This window comes from Aricia agestis, chromosome 3 (genome assembly GCF_905147365.1).
Source record: "Aricia agestis chromosome 3, ilAriAges1.1, whole genome shotgun sequence".
NCBI lineage: Eukaryota > Metazoa > Arthropoda > Insecta > Lepidoptera > Lycaenidae > Aricia > Aricia agestis.
This window is the reverse complement of record NC_056408.1, coordinates 9185089-9204091: the sequence shown is the minus strand read 5'-3', so window position 1 is coordinate 9204091 and position 19003 is coordinate 9185089.

The following is a 19003-nucleotide window of genomic DNA, read 5'->3' as shown; positions in this document are numbered from 1 at the left end:
GGAGGCCGGAATAGGACAGGTAGAAGTGAGGTGACGATTCAGGCCATCAAGGTCAAGGTTCGGCGAGGGAGAGGACTTTGCTTTTCCGATACCCAGGGAGTTGAGAAATGACCATACCTTCGCTGGATCGCCGTTACTAACCGATGAGTGAATATGGCGACGCTGTGCATCCCTGCACAGGCGGCTGCATCTATTACGGAGCTGTTTGTATTTGTCACGATTTTGATCAGTAGGGTTATTTTTAAATTTAGCTTTGGCAGCATTTCTTTTGGCCATAATGCCCTTAATCTCATCTGACAGCCACGGTGCAGGAAGGTGTTTTAATTTCACAGGACGTAGAGGAGCATGTAAATCAAAAACCTGCATTAAGAGAGAGTTGAAGCCATCCATTTTCTCATCCACAGTGGATGCATTATATACTACATCCCAATCTATAGCTCTAAGATCCTCAATAAATTTTACAGTATCAATTGAACTATAGTTGCGTTGCATTATAATACGGGGCTTGGGTTTAGGATAACGGATTTTATAGGAGAGGAATATGAGGTCATGGTAGGAGAAGGCTTCGGCGCTAAATTGCCCATGTGTGCTAACATGATCAGGAGAGGATACAATCATGAGATCGAGTAGGGAAGGTGCACAATTTGGAAAAAAATGCGTTGGATTAAGGGGGAGGATATGAAGATCAAGGGAGTTAATTATGGATCGGAGTTTGGAGGCACGGACTGAGTGTAGTTTATCTGTATTCACTAAACAAGTGTTAAAGTCGCCCATGACAATTGTGTGATTGACAGAGGTGACATACTTTTCCAAAAGGACTTCAAATTCGTGGAAATAGTCTATTTGCAGTGAGGGGCTATAGAACACACCAAGCAGTAATTTTAAGTGACCGAATAAAACTTCTATCAATAAGTGTTCAGAGGATTCCGAATAATCAGAAGGAGATTTGTCAATGATGATAAAGTTTAGATGTTGTCTAAGGTATATGGCAACACCACCGCCACCTTTACCAGTTCTATCATTACGGATGAGGACAAAACCAGGTAAAGAGTAGGAAGTTGAAGGGAGACACGGCTTCAGGAAGGATTCGGATATAAGTATAGCATGGACATTCAGGTTATTGGAAAAGGTATCAAGGAGGTCAGGATAATGTGCTGGGACGCTCTGTGCGTTGATGTGTATATATATATATCTATATATATATATATATATATATATATATATATATATATATATATATATATATATATATATATATATATATATATATATATATATATATATATATATGTATATATATAATTAGAATCTCGGAATCGGCTCCAACATATACGAGAATTGCTCGTTTAAATATATAACATAATAAGATAGTTTCATTGTTAAATTTGTTAACACTATTTTTCCTTAAATAATAATTATTAAGTCGAAACTCATTTTTAATGTTCTTGCAAAGCCACAAACATAAAAATCTTTTATTTAATAAAGTTATATTATACTTTTCAGTTTTTAGGCTTCCTTGCCTAAAGGATGAAAACGGGAGCCTATTTCTAATGAGTCTAGACTTCGCTGTCTGTCTGTCGTCCGTCCGTGTGTCACGAGGCTAGATCTCGAGAATCGCAATAGCTAGATATTTTAATTTTTTACAAATTATGTACTTTTGTTGTCGCTATAAAAGTCCAAATAAAATAAATAATTAATCGGGGGTCTCATACAACAAACACATTTTTTTGCCCTTTTTTGCTCTATATCCATAATGGTAAAAGTAAGGTTTTCGAAAATTTCAGGAAATACTTAATTGTAGTTTAACTTTAATAATAAAGTACCTGGATGATCGAGCTTTGCTCGGTATAGCAAATACTAATTGACTTTGTGTTACTTAACAACGCCATCTGCTGGAATAGCTTTAGCTGTTGTTGTGTCGTTAAAGCAATTAGTTACTCACAAAATAGTATTGTTATTCGCCAATAGATGTCAGGAAGAGTCATATTTTTCAGTTTATCGATTATCGATAAAACACGAATAAAAAGACATTTTCTAAAAATGATTCCTAGCTAGATCGGGGCTCCCATACAAATTTACGGTACGGAACCCTATGTACGCCAGTCCGACTCGCACTTGACCAGTTTCATAATTTTTCTCTTCATTGTGGATAACGACCTACCTTGTTGCCAAATTTCAAGGTTCTACGTCTGCTAGAAGTACCTTAGAATTTTGATGATCTGTCAGTCAGTGAGTGACAAAATGTAGTAACTTTGATCATCCGTATCTATTAAACTATTTGTCGAAATGTTATGTAATTTGGAGGTTAAGCTAGTTTTAATACTTGCTCCTAGTCACCAAAATTAAATCCCTAGCTTTGTTAATATCGAAGATAATGGGGGTGTGAAAAAGCCGCGAACCGCTTCGAGAAAAGTATGCTAAGGCTGTGCCTTTGCTGAAAAGCTTGGCTGGAGCACTGCCGTGCTCCCAGATAGTATTATAGATGGAAGTATGTTACAATGTGGTAATTTTTGATATTGAAAAGGAAGGTCACACAATCTTAATAACCATGTTACCGGCCTAGTAATGTATACAGATTTTCACGGGATATTCAGGTTAAGGTTTGATATACAATGGTATAGTATATTTAGCAGTTAGCACTGGTCATGTGGGAAATACAATGGCGGCGCACAATACACCTGAGGACGTAATCACGGCGCGTTGTGTATGATTGTGACGTCACGTGCCCTGATTTAAAAGCTTTAACTATATTTTGTTAGCTTACATAAAATTTGATAACCAACTAAAGCTATCTATGATTTTTGTTTGATAGTATACAACTTGAGTTAAAAAAATTTAAATAAATAATCGGCCAAGTGCAAGTCGGATTCGCGCACGAAGGGTTCCGTACCGTTATAGAGGAAAAATAGGCCAAAAATAGTGTTTTTGTATGGGAGCCCCACTTAAATTTTTATTTTATTTTTTAATATTATAATTACATATTAAAGTACACATATAATAAAGGGCTTTGTGCAAAATTCAAGTGCCTACCTGTTGCCATTATTGATATCGAGCAAAAAAGGCCAAAAAATCACGTTTGTTGTATGGGAGCCCCCCTAAATATTAATATTATTTTGTTTCTAGTATTTGCTGTTATAGCGGCCACTCATATACATAATTTGTAAAAATTTCAGAAGTCTAGCTATAGCGGTTCTTGAGATACAGCCTGGCGACATACACACAGACAGCCGGACAGACAACGAAGTCTTAGTAATAGGGTCCCGTTTTTACCCTTTTGGTACGGAACCCTAAAAAAAGTAGAGGACTACGTCGTAGATGCTACGCTGTAGCCCAATTGTCGTGATGCTACGCCGTAGCGCGATCGTCATAGATGCTACGCCGTAGCCCAATTGTCGTGATACTACGCCGTAGCGCGATCGTCGTAGATGCTACGCCGTAGCCCAATTGTCGTGATGCTACGCCGTAGCGCGATCGTCGTAGATGCTACGCCGTAGCCCAATTGTCGTGATGCTACGCCGTAGCGCGATCGTCATAGATGCTACGCCGTAGCCCAATTGTCGTGATGCTACGCCGTAGCGCGATCGTCGTAGATGCTACGCCGTAGCGAACTGAAGCTTTTGCTTTCATCCGTTGAACTTCTTCATCGCATACAATTTTAAAACACCCTGCAGGTTTTATAAACGGTGAAGTCTTTAGCAGAACTTACTAAGTCCACTTTAATTTACGCTTTGCGGAATGTTGGCACGGGTCGTTGACCGAGACCAGGCGACCCCAATTGGGTATTATGTATTACAAACAACCTTGGCAAACTAAACTTTATTATAAAAAGTGTAAAACGCTATACAAAAAATGCCATATAAAGTACGTTTTCCATATTTTCTATGTAGCTGTAAAATTCAATGCATTTTTATTTGATACTGAATCATATCTAGGTTAAATGAAATCTGTCCAGTTGACGCGGGGAAATTTCGATATTTCGCTGGTTGTAGAGTGTGTGATGAAGCTTGAATATATTTGATCTGATATCTGACGATAATAATCAGTATGGAAACGTGTTTTAGATCATTAAAATTGCGAAAGTTGAAATGGATTCAAAGAGATAACTTTATGAAATATTTTTAAAATTTTAGTGATTCACGCTCAGTTCATAATATGAAATGGACGTTACAATTTAATTACTTAACATGTATTTCTTGAACCACAAAGTTCATCTGAAGCATGAAGGTGAGTGAGGGCGTGTAAATGCAAACACTACACTACTTATGCCCAGTTAAATTAATTTGTGGGTAGACTTGCGGTCAGCCCACTTCACTTGGAATTTTTCTTAAATAAACCGTTCATTTTGAATAAAACACGAAGTATTATATTTTATTTTTATGATTTTTATTGTATTATGTACTCGTGTTAATTAACATAAATTTTTATGGACTTAAAAGTAGTAAGTAATGAAAATTCATTCACTGTTATTAGTCACATATTATTACTTCGGTCAAAAACGATAAAGCAACTTCAAACACTTTTTATAACAACCGCAGTCAAGATCCTCTTATTAAAAAATGAAATTGCCGAGGTGAACGTAATATTCATGAATAAAGAATTTACGTCTTAGTCTGAGCCGATGAATAAATTTAGATATGAAATCTTTACCGAATATTCCGACATAATTTATCAAATTTAAATGCTCCATGCGAAACATAAAGCTAATGTGATACACGTCGATACGAGCGATGCTCGGGCAACAATCTATTTAGGCTAAACAACCTGAGACACGGAAAAATATCCGCGAATGATTGATGAGCGAACGCGAATAGAACAAATCCATCCCGCTCCATCAATCTTTGCGTGCTCCGTGCGGGCCTCGCGTCGCCTTTAATGAAAGAAAAGCTTAGTGTATAAGCAAACAGAACTCTCCTACACACAACACAAGATCGATTGTTCGACACGACCGAGAAATTTAATCCCTATTAAGATTCTATTATGTGCTTTTATTTTTCACTTTATTTTAAGCCGCATCCCACATAATATTATCATAATCAATTTAATGTTTTATTGAAAGAGTGAGCCATTTTAATGTTTATAAATTAAATCAGCAATAGTCCACCCATGTAAAATTATTAAAAAGTTCTCTTCTGTTTTTTTTTTTCAAATAAATACAAACTTAATATTTAGGGTTACAAATGTTAACGTAGCAATTTTTTGTACTTGTATTCAACTTTATGTTAATTATTTGATCTCTACTTTTTATATAATCTCTTTTGAATAAAATTATCAAAATAATATTATGACAAAGTCTATTTAGTAGAGTCTATATTATGACAAAGTCTATTAGCAGAGGCTCCTTAGATCTGAGTTATAATTTAATTTATTTTGATGTAGCAACTGTGATAAAATAAATGGTATCCCTAGGATAGCTTGTAATATTTTTTACTTCATATTTACAAGAATTTTATTAAATTGACACAATAATTTAATTTTTATTACGGCACAATTCTCCATTTCTTAGAAATATACACAGTGTAATATTGTTCAGTTGTTGGGGCGTTAAACGAGTGTTTTATCGTTCATTGTTAAACCTTTTAAAAGCTCAAGACCACACACGCCACGCTGTTTACTTTCGCTTAAAACCGATCGCTTGACATCAATGCAATTACCGACTTTTACGTCGGAGCCCACGGAAATTTTATCTTTTTACAATGTTGTATTTTAAAAGCAACAATTATCCTATTAAAGTCGTGGGAGGTACTGACAGAGGAAGTACATTTTGTAACAAAATAGCACTTGTTGCCAAATAAATTGTTGCCAGGAAAGTGTGTAAGCCGAACATCAAAAAATGAAAAATATTTTTTACAATAATTATGGTAGCATTGGACTGTTTTATAAAGGTTTATTTTATTGTGAGTCAACTAACATTATGTTAATGAATGTTTAATAAGTTATTAGGCAGAAGTGTAAAATATTTCTCAAAATTTTATCAAAATAATTCATTGTTATCTTATTTAAAAGCTATACGAACGTTTTCTATAATTGCGCTAATAAAAGGCAACGTAATATGTAATTAAATTGTGGAGCGTGATAAATGTTTTGGGGACTGCGCGGCCGGCCGGTCGCCGGGGTGCATGAGGCAGGTCCCTTCTCGGTGTCCGTATTTACGTAATTGGCACAACAACGTTGCCTGACAAAAGTCTACGTTGCCCGCGTAAATTAGATTTTGGGGTCCACGTACCGCCGCGCTTCGCTTTGCTCACCTCTTTACTCCAAATTAACTACCTTGTACCCTAATTGAAAAACGTGTAAAAGTCTCATCAACCTAAATTTTGTTGTAAAATTCTGCCTCATCCGTATTCCTGCACTAATATGAGTTTTACCAAAATAGATTTTCGCTACAAAAGACGTTCCGTTGTTCGAAATACCCGTCTTATAAACTTACAAGATTTATAATGTACTATGAAAATTTGTATTCGTATTCCGCAAAGTATTCAATATGCGATCGAAACAAATTTATAACTACGCAACGTTAGCCGAAGGTTTGAAAATTGAATTATCCATTTTCCATACGAGAATAGTGCTCTAAAAATAAAACCGATTCCGGCAAATTCGAGCTGGCGAGTCTCATGCGGCCCACGGCGGCTTCGGCGTGGCTACATTCATGAGTATCGATTTTATGCAAAATGCAACAAGATTCACTCGAACGTCCTGTATACGTATTATTCGGAACACCTATCCATCGCGTAATTACACGCCTATCGGTGGCGATATCGGTTCTCGTGAATCGCAATAAATGGCGTCTCCGGCTGCGGCGCCACAACACGATATCGGGAGAATCGCTCGGCAGTCGTAAGTACAAACATGAAACTAATTAGCGGTTATGTGTCGGAGGTGCCGCAGGCGTAATTCTGATCGTTCGAGTTTAATAAGATGCCTGAGGAGCCAATTAGAAGCTATGCAAGTGCTTCTGCCATATAATAAGTTTACGATTTAAACATCTGCTTGCAATACTCCGTGTGCATTTCCCAATAGCGTTGAAAGGAAGAGGAGGCACAAATTAATAAATGGGTATTCACTATTCATAATTGTTGCATCGTCTTTTATTATAAATCACTATTCATTACATTATTCCTATGAAAAAAACAAAAAAGGGTATTTTTTTCCTTTTATTTCGTTCAAAGTCAGTTTACTTTAAGAATCATTATTCCACTACGTATTCCTGTGACATCTAGACTGTGTACTAATCAATGATTTTCTATACCTGTATGTGTGTTACGTAATCGTGTATGTATACACAAGTAAGCAGTGTTGAACTGTAAACACTAATTATTGCGTGTTGATATTTGGACTCAGACTCAACATAGACTATAGATACTAATGGTCCTCCGTAAACATATAGTACGTGACGATTGCCTAATATCAACTTTGATAAAAGCAATGCCTTGTTTGTGTATACCAATTAATGGATGATTCTTGTTTCTTAAACATTAAACTGTTATATGTGGGATGTTAGAAAAACTAGAATCCATAATGTGAAGAAAATAATCCTTTATTTTTCTGGTCAAAAAAAATTATGTACCTCATAATTTTTTTGCCAAATTCACTCCGAAAATGTATTATTTTAAATTAAAAAAGACTAACATTTTCATTTTTATAGTACTATATATGAATTATGTAGGTGTATGAATCATTCATAAATATCATGATTTAGGTCATAGAATGCAATGTCAGTTGGTATCAAAGTTGTAAATCAATTTGGGCAAACTTGTGGAAATGAAGCGCAGCGCCTAGCTCTTTAATTGGGTTACAGTTGAGATCAAGTAATATTCAATTTGTGGGTTACAAAGATAGATTGGTGGTCCAATTACTGCCTTTTTCTGAAGGCTTCAGCACAAACTTTGTTTCAAGTCGAGTGTTGTCCGACTTTGTTACGGTTGTAAAAAATATCACGTCCATGAGCGATCAGTTTGCAATTGTTGTTTAAAAATTTTAAATAAAAATCGGCCAAGTGTGAATTGAACTCGCTCACGAAGAGTTCCGCACCGTTACAGAGCAAATATTTCCGTTAGAGTTGAAAAACTGCACAAATATAATTGACGATTTTGCGAATATTTTAAGTGCCTACCTGTTGTCATTAACCAAAAAATCACGTTTGTTGTATGGGAGCCCCCGTTAAACATTAATTATCTTTTATTTTTAGTATTTGTTGTTATAGCAGCAACTGAAATACACAATATTATGTAAAAATTTCAGAAGGCTAGTCAAAGAGGTTCTTGAGATACAGTCTGGAGACAGACATACGGACAGACAGCGAAGTCTTAGTAATAGAGTTCCGTTTTTTAGAGTTCCGTAGACAATAAGGAACCCTTATAGTTTCGGTCCGTCCGTCCGTATGTCCGTCTGTCTGTCCACGTCTGTCAGCTTTGTAGGTCTTATAGTTTTGCTCAGAGACTATAGGAACTACAAAGCTGGAATTCGGCATGAATGCAGTTAAAGATGGCGACAAAATGGTTGGTAGCAAGCAAGGATAGCAAGGATAGCAGACAGGGATGATTTTTTTTCCGCGTCCACCCGACCGTGTGGGGTGTCATTGGAAAAGTTTTTTTTAATATTACGAGTATTCATAGACCATTTTCCGATTTAGGGATACATTTGTGAAATATGAAGTTTTAAAGTGGACAAAATCGTTAGACCACCTTCTACCAGCTAAACGGTTGTTTCTGGAAATGTGAAAAAATTCACGGGAGCAGGAACTATGCTGAATTAAAAAAAAACTAACACGGCTAAGAAAACTTGATAAGTTTTCGAGTTATATTCGAACAACTAAAAAAATGTATTCGGCGAAGTATAAAGGAACTTTTTCTTCAAATTCCTTTCAACGTAACTGAGATGATGTTGTCAGTAGCGTAAAACACGTTTTAAATGTACGTTAATTGACCATACAAAAAATATCAAAAACTAGCGGTATTACGGAACCCTATATAGCGCGTGGCCGGATATGCACTTGGCCGGTTTACTTTTTAGGTACGGAATCCTAAAAATATGGAATTTAACAATCGATTCATGTAATACAATAAATAATACGTGTACGTAAAAATACTGAATCACATAGATCTGCGGCTGCGCTACCAATGTTTTTAGCGTAAATCTCGGCAACTTTTTTGATGTACTATACAGCACATGTGACATTTTCTAAATTCAAAACAGAAAGAGATTCTAGACGCTACGATTACGAATCTAACTATTTATATATTATAGTGTGAGCTTAAAGATTTGCGATGTGCAGCTTACAGCTTAACATTCCCAGCGGGAACAACTTCAGCCAACAACTCGTGTATTATGCTAATACTTAATCTATTAACCGCAGCGCGGTAAATAAATTTGATGCAATTTTAGTCTACATATTTTACTTATCATTAACTTTAAAATTATATTTACTATACTAACAAATATGTAAAAGTTAGTGAGGATAGATGTTTGTTTTTTCGTTACTTTTTGGCGCTAAAACTTCTGACCTTTTTTAAAAATAATAATCGGTCTTCTTAATATCGGTATGACATATGCACGTAAGGAGAAACATAAAAATTATAACCGGTGGGAAGGAATAAAAAGGTCCTGAGCAAGGCACGAGTCGACACGAGCGATGCTCTATTGTGCCATATATTCCGAACGAACGGAACGCTCGCCCATAATATTTCTTGACGTCTATGCCGGTAGCATTTCACGCGACGTTCACCGATTTTTCGATGTGCGGTTTCCTCCGCACAATGGTATTTTATTAACGGCTGAATCGGTGCAATATTGTGTTGAATAGCATGAGAGAAAATAACATAAGTGAAAGCTGGCGGGTCGCCGCCCAGTCGTTGCGGGTAACACGAGGAATGAGGATATAGGCCGACTATTGCCACGTCGCACGGTTTTAAAGTTTTGTGCCCGTTTGCAATACGTGTGCCGACCCCGATGTTTTTTTCTATTGATAAAAAGTTTTACGCCGATAGTGCAGCACGTTTTGTTTCAGCTGCGAGTCCGTAAAAATGTTTACACAATATACAAGAATCTTTTAAAAAAGAATTTCACGAGCCATGTTTTACGCAATTCTGCAAACATTCGCGGGAACAAAAATGTTACTTTGAAAGAGTTTATCCATGTTTTATTTAAAAAATATAATTAAGTTCCGGACAAATTGATATTTCCTGCAAAACATTATTTTCGTTTCGGTTTCGCAACGTGGAAATCGAAATATTTTCTTTGCGTTTCATTAGCATAACTGAACTATAAGGCGAAGTTATTTCCAACCGGCGATGATATAAGCGCTATTTGTGTTGACATTTTAGTAGGCATAAGTGCGAGGCAATATTTATGCATCTGATTGGTGTCGGCGCGGAGGTGGCACGGCGCGGCGGCGGCGCGTTGTGTCGCGATGTCGCTGATTTATAACGGCAATATAACGCTTACCTGTCATGCAGGTACTTTTATAACTTTCATACACACGCCCTTTACTAGAGCATCAATCATGTCTGTATTATTTTTGTATTCCCGTAATGGCCTTTTTGGGGAGAAATGATTTTTAGTAATGTATAGTTTTTGAATTAACTCGAGCTTACTTACTTAACCTTCTTTTTGCTAACAAACATAAACGATACGTTTTCAGGACATCGAACCTAAAAATGTATTGAACATTGTTGTAGCAAATACGTCTAGTTCAGAAATGATTTACTACAATTTACATCTATTAATTGATAAAGTTTAATGAACTGTGATGGACCTTCACAAATAACATAATATTATTATAAATTTTAGTATGAAGGTGTATGTAAATATGAAACTAATTTTATTCGTCAGTAATTTCTGAATTTTGAGCTCCAAGCGATTGCAGTGTTGCAGCTGACTCGCCAAGAACTAGCGTTAACTTCAAGGGAGAAAAGTTGTTTCAAAATATCTTCAAAGACGAAGGAGACCGAGTAATGCAAATAAGCAAGCTTTATGTATACATAAATTTCATCTTCAAAAAGTTCAGCTTTGCTTCGAAGTTAGGAAAAATGTTTTAACTTTGCGAAGCAATTTACTTTTTTATGAGTGTATCATTGATTCAATTAAGTATAATGTTTTGGTTTTATGTTCGGGGTTTATAATTACAGAAATATCATAAACGTTATAATATTTAAATTTGTAAGTAGTTACCTTCCTGTATTAAATGAAATTTATAGAATTCTACTACTACTATGAATCTTGATTATCTTTGATTTTCGTAAATCAAAATTATAAGCAAAATATTTCGATGTCGATCATACAATTTATCAATCAACACATACACTAATATCAAAAAGGTGAATCAATGTAACCGGAATTTGAATCAGGAGTAATCTGCGCATACGGAAACGTGGAAGGAGATGGATGACAAGGAAAATTCACGAGAAATTCCAAAAGGTGGAGCGGCTGCGGAAAATTGGCTCCATTATAGAGGGCGAAGTTATGGAGAAAACAGAGCTCCCGACAGTCTCCTGTAATGAATTCGCTTAGATAACAATAATTATAATAATTTGGAACGGTCATTATAGAAGTTAACGTGTTTGTATATTTGATATAATTATTTTTTACGAAGATTCTGTTATTTGAAACGCGCAAATTCGGCATTATAATTGCGCGGGCATTAAAACTGGCATTAAAACAAGGAAAGGTATTACTAAAACTTAAAATTGTACTACCATATTCATCACTGCGCGGCACACAGGACACTTGCATAAAACCTGATATTACTTCACAAGCAAATAATAAAAAATAAAACGTAAAAAACAAATAAATATTATATTCATAATAAGTAATAGCTTTGCATCTTTAGTAGGTAAGTACTAATAATGTAAGATTGCAGCAATATTAACCAGAAACTAGTTTTACTTTTAGTAATTAGTAATTACCATTATTATAGCACAGTTACAGTGATTATTATAATTATCCTAAAATTCGTAATTCGTCTGTGATATTTATAAAATTCTAGATGATTAAGTTGATAATGATATGATTAAGCGGTCCATTAGCTTTTAGAACGCTCGAAATTGGCTGTCCATAATTGAGCTTTAAGCATTAAATTTTGTCAAATTATTATAAACTAGAACGACTTTTGGATTTGCTAGTAATATTAAAATTCATAATTTAACTGCCACGAGCAACACCTTACACTTATTTGCTCATTTGCTTTTATTAACCGACTTTCAAAAAGGAGGAGGTTATATGTTCGGCTGTGGAGATTTTTTTATAATAACTAGATGACGGCCACTACTCCGTTGCGACAAAATTAGCTTAGCGCGGGAATCGTACATTTTTCCGGGATAAAAAGTATCCTATGTCCTTTCTCGGGACACAAAAGTAACTCCATACTAAATTTCAGCAAAATCGGTATAGCGGTTTGGGCGCAAAGAGGTAACAGACAGACAGACACACTTTCGCATTGGTATTTATGGATGGATGGGTGGATGGATATTCCACACTATTAGTATGGATATGGATAGTATGGATAATAATTATTATTTATATCAAAGTCACGATTATCTAATAACTATGTAAAAAAATAAAAGTACTTGGAACTCTTGAAGTGAATAAGGAAGCGGATATGAAGTGTCTCAACTCTCAACGTATACAAGTCAATATTTATGAGATAGACTTAAGCCAAACACTCTTATAGCAGCTTAATAGCACCTCCTATCAGGTGTTGTCGGAGGTGAGGTCAACGCACGCGGTCTAAGGCTTTTAAAACGCCATAATAAAACGCTCATCTTCCGAGGACCATCCTCTTTATACGATATACGTATATGCCACATAAAAATGCACATTTAAGTGTATTTAAACTACTACCCAAAACCTTGGAGAAAAAGTTTGGCATTTGAAAAGCATAAAAAGAAATATTAATTTTCCTATACAAAAATGTTCAAGCATTATAGTGCAGTAGTCCAATTGTTGTATTATCTGTATGTCTGAGCGTCTGAAGCGATGAAATACACAAAGTCTGAAACGTTTCGGGACAATTTGTTTTTTATTAAAAGCGATAAAGTGCCACTCGACTTTAATAGAAGGATGCCGTTATGTTGTTGAATTTGTTTTATTTTTAAGAACAATACTTTTATAAAACCGGCATTTGCTAATGATAGAATTTTAATAACGCCTACTCGTAATTTGTAATGAAATTACATTATAATAATATAATCTGTTGCAATTTATTTTTATTTGTCTTTTTATATAGAGGTAATGTACAATTTTTTTTTATCTCGACTATTAATTATTATTAGGTATATGTTTTTTAAGTTGGTAGCATTTTAATAGCCGTTGCCAACTTTTGCTTACATTCGGATAAAAAAAATGAAACGGGCTACATTTGTTACAGGCAAGCATGCAGATATGGTATAATTTTAATAGTATACGTAATTATAATTTTTATGTATAATATTACACCAAAGGGTGGAGAGTACACACGCATGTAATATGGTTCGTTTTTATGGTACCACACCTAAGTTAACTTTAATACTTTTCTTTTTAAAAGTAATATAACTTCTAAGTTAAATGTGTTGTATGACTGTAAGTCATATTTTATGGTTGCGGCTTGTTTATGTGGCAATTGGCGTGACAATAAACTAGCATTCCAGTCAGAACAAGTTTCGAGTAAAGGCACCAAGTTGAGTTACAAATTGAAGCGTAGCGCAGCAACTCACAAATAATCATACACAGTAAGGTAAGTTTGGAACCGAGCAAATGCTCAAAGTTCATCCAACTTGAGTATGATAGTAATTTACTTTGGGATTGTGGTCAAGATAGAGTTGTGTTCCGACGTGAGGTTTTTGCTTGGCAAATGTGTGTTTGATACCTTGGAAATCTTGTTTGTAGTATCCTGTTATCCTGTTCGTAGGTATATGAGAAGTTTACTATTTACATTACATTTATCCATACTAATTTTAAAATTGAGTAAGTGTCTCTGCTTTATGTGACGTCACGTAAAGTCACGACACGACACGATACGACACGATATGACACGTCACGACACGACTCTCAATAAGCCCTTTTATTTGATACTCATATTGCAGAAGTGCATTAAAAATAACTATTCACGTATCTTGGATGAGCCACCATATTCATAGATGTAGAATGACATTACGTTCGTTTTCGAGTTACTGGTGTTCTGAACAGAGCGTGACAGTACTTCAGTTCGTACCAACGTCTACAACTCTACAAGGCGCAGGTTCGGCCTCATATGGAATATTCTTCTCATCTCTGGGCAGGGGCGCCAAAATACCAACTGCTCCCTCTGGATCGTATCCAACGAAGGGCCGCTCCCCTTGGAATTACGCCGAGGTGTAGCTTCACTCTGTATCCTCTATCGGTTGTATCACGGGGAGTGCTCTGAGGAATTGTTTGGAATCATACCACCTGCAACTTTTCGCCATCGTCCCACGCGAAAAATATACCATCCTCATCACCTTGATGAGTGGCAGTCTTCCACCGTGCGTTTCTCGCGTAACTTTCTGCCACCACTGTTAAACTCTGGAACGCACTCTCACCAGCAGTATTTCCGGATCTATAAGACCTGCCAACCTTCAAGAAGAGAGCGTATTCCCTCTTAAAAGGTCGGCAACGCACCTGCAGCTCTTCTGATGTTCCGAGTGTCCATGGACGACGGTAGTTACTTTCCATCGGGTGACCCGTTTGCTCGTTTGCCCCCTTATTTCATAAAAAAAGACTTTTAATGAGCCCTTTCATTTGATACCCATATTGCAGAAGTGCATTAAAAATAACTATTTGCATTATTTATATAAACAGAGTAAACAGAATAAATAAAGTAGTATATTTCATGTCCCTAATAATATATAATATATTGATGTAAAATACAGTTACCATACTCTTTTTACAGTATAATCCGCACTATAAGTATTAAATTTCATAATAGTCCCTTCGTCTTATATGTAGGTATATATTTAATTATTTATTGTTAGCACTATACTCGGTAGTTGCTATGAACTTGACCTACATAATTATGTAGGTCACAGGCGGTCGGCGCGAGCGCACACCTGCGCGTGCTCCCCGTACAACTTCGTTTCAGGCACTGAAGCGCGGGAAATAGGCACTTATCTCCTGAAGCTGGAATGTCGTTGCGTCACAGGTGCGGGTGTTATGCCGTGCCGTATCGTAAATAACAGCTACCGTACTCTTATTTAAGTATTCTAAATGATGTTTTATTATTTTATTGTATTATTATATTATGTATAGTATTATTATATATTATTATTTATGTTGAATCTGTCGTGCGTCAGGCGTAATATGTATAGAAACCACGGAATATCAGGTACCGCGGTGCAGTGTTCTGCGCCGTGGTAATACACCTGAGTGGGTATCCTTTTCGGCATTATACAATGCACTGCCTAATGATGCCATATATTTTTTTGTAGTGTTGTTTGTTTTATTTTTTCTTTTGGTTTATTGTTTGATTTTTTTTTGCTTTAGTGTGTGCAGTGTATTGTGTTTATGTTTGAATAAAATTTGTATTATTATTATTATTATTATTAAAAATATCTTAGATGAGCAGCCATGTTGGATGTAGAATCAAATTACATTCGTTTTCGAGTTAATCTCAAAAAGCCCTTTCATTTAATATCCATATTGTAGGACTGCGTAGAAAATAATTATTTAGCCATCTTGGATGGTACGCCATATTGAATTTAGAGTGATGTCACATACCATATCATGCATTGTCATCCAAACTCAACGCGTAGCCAAAATTTTCAGCTCAATCGGTTAAATACCTATATCTACTTCAAAATTTAGTTCTGAAATTCCACCGCAACTAGGGATTGCAGAAAACGGATTTAAAAAAAAAACCGGATTTTCGGATTTTTTTAGCCTCAAATCCGGATTATCCGGATAATCCGGATTTTTTGTAATTTTAGAAATATTTTTGATAAACAGCTTTAAATTTAAGTTATTTTCTTATTATTTCTTTATTTAACATTCATTTTAAAAGTGCAAAATAAAATATCTTAAAAAAATTACATTTTTCTTAAGTTTTTCAAATGGGTGTAAAATGGGAGAGAATAAAATAACAGTATCTGGTACATAAAATATTATTAAAAACTCGAAAATACCTTGATTTTTTTAACTATTTGAAAATGTGAAATTTTAGTTACCAAGAAAAACTAAGCAATCTCCGCTTTATCGACTACTTCGTCATTTTTGCGCCTACAGCCGTAGGCCGCACATCATTAAATTATGCTCCAAGATCTGCAAGTCTAGAGGTGTAACATACAAAAAATAGGTCGAGTTAGACGAGCAAAGAATTCACTATGTCAATGAGTACCTGTACTTGGGCCAATTAGTTTCTTTTGTCAGCAGAAAGGCAGAAAAACTGGTCCATGAAGGATGGTGACTTACCAATCTCACTGAAGCGCAGACTCGTTGATATGACGTGTATTTCGCTCGTCGTAACCAACGATGCGCAAACTCGATCATTGACCGATTTACGATTTAAAAAAGTTCCAACTCAGGGTCTACCAAAGATCAATACAGCTTAAATCTAAACAAAAAACATAATTTTCTCCCAAACTAGAATCACAGACGTAGGAATCAAGACGGCCAAGCTAAAGTGGCATTGGGCTGGCCGAGTTATCCGCATACATCTAGGCAGGATATCGACTGAGTGGGTATAACATATATCTAGGCCTAAGACAAGATAGCGCTATGCTCTGAAGGTTTTTTTTTGATCCGAAGGCAGATCATTGTGATCTTGATGTTAAGACGATCTTTGAAGATCTATTGTGACTCCTTTGTATTAGACGCATCCGTCTCCAACCCATTGCTGCTCATACATTTGACGATGTGATTGAGATTGGTGCTACGAATTTCCTCTTTAGTAAATTAGGAGAGTTTTTGCTCTGTAGTAGAGCAGTAGGGTCAAGTAGAAGGTGAATAGGTGTGTCACAGAATCTGCAGGTCGTAATGATATTAACACCTATCCTGTAAAGGCGCTTGTTGAGCTTACATTGTCCAGTTAGGCTTCTGGCAAGGATTCTAGCCTAGAACACGGTTATAAGCTCCCCACTGGAGGCATATCAGCTGGGCTGGCAAACGGTGACGCTGGAGCAAGATAAGTGAAAGATTCGGGCGGCGCCTTTGCCCAGCAATTGGATAGTGTATTTTTCAACATTACGTTAACTTACTATATTCCTTTATTTAATTATACAGAATCACAAATCAGCGATGGTTACGTCACAAACAATTATAATTCATAATTAGAACCTCAATGTAAACAAAAAAAAAACAACATGTTTTATAGAAAAAAACATTGTATTCAATACTAAAATGTTTTATTATTTTAAAATTGTTAATTTTTCATTGCATTTATATTACCATTATAGAAAACATAATAATATTATAGTAAAATAAGAGCTAGGTTATAAGAAATTAAGATAATATGTCGTTATTTATTTTAAATAAAATGAAAAAATATATTAGAAATGTAATTACAACGACCAAATAACTACGCAATGGAATGTTAGACATACGAAATTCTGACTTTGGTACGTGTAGACCACGCAAAGTTGTGATAGCGCCTTAAAACAAATGTGGATTTGTATGTCAGATATTATACGATATATTTAAATTAATTTTATCTTACGGAAAAGCTTATTTTTCATAATTTTGTCTAATATTCGAAAAAACCGAAAATCCGGATTTTTAACAGTAAACTCCGAATTTTTCAAAGGCCCAAAAAATCCGGATTATCCGGATTTTTCGGATTTCGAAGTATCCGGATTGCAATCCCTAACCGCAACATATATACTTACATTCATACAAAGCAAGTTAAATAAAAGCTTTTAAATAAATAAAAAAATACAATAACCATTATTTTTGTTGATGATGTGACTACTAATTTCGGCTCCATTCACTTTTGATGATTGATAGGTTTGTGTACTGAAAAAAATCCAATAATACCCTTTTGAATATTCTACGGTTTATCCAGCAAAAAGCTAATCCTCTGAATAATGGCGTTACAGATTTCAACAATTGAACAGACACAAAAAATGGAAACGCCCGATGCGTCCAGTTCATTGTTTTAAAAGGATTGCAAATAAATAATTTCAAAATATTTTCTATTTATTGAGTATCGGTGGTACTCGTTTGGGGGAACATTTGATTTCATTGAAAACTATCATTGGAGACAAAAATATCCATAAGTTTAATTAAAAGCCTTGATGTCTATCGTTCACATTTTTTTATTGTTTTTTTAGGCAACATCATCACTTTAATATATTATTAATTTATTTTATTACTTTAGGAAGATTTCTGTTTGCACGATACCACGTGCATGGTTAAACCAAAACGTCTTTACCAAAAGGAAAAGTAAAATTAAATGCATTAAAAAGGAGTGTTACAAGAGTTACAAAAGTAATTGCTCTCAATCAATTTCAATCAGTTAATTTTCTCTGAGCGTGCGAAAAAAAAACAGTTCTTATTATATGGGCTATACGATCGGTGGAAAATGAAGTGGCCTCTCTTAAATACATAATAGCAACAAAATATTTGTTCTCAATGTTTCGCTCCTTAACAATATTCATCGGAAATATTGAAAATATAAGTTGTGTTTTCGTAAGCGATTAACAATAAGGCTTCGACGCGAATTTCCCGCCTTTATTATCTTTTGACCGTTTTGTATACGAATAGGATTTGGCTGTTTTCATTAATTTGCTCCATCAAGATTTAATATTTAGGACTTAATTATAACAAAACAATTTGCAAATTTAATTAATTGTATCGAGATATTTTGCTTTTAATAATGAAACTCTTCATTTCCTGTTATGTGATACTTCTTAAGAGTTTGAGATGTTTTCGTTTAATCTAAATAAAGGTAAGATGATTATCTTAATACAAAAATAATTATAATTATTAATGAGTTTATGCTCATAGAATATAATTAATATTGCCATTAGAAAATTAATTTAAAAAGCGGCAAATGTTTGGATCTTGTTATTACCTAACGTATGTT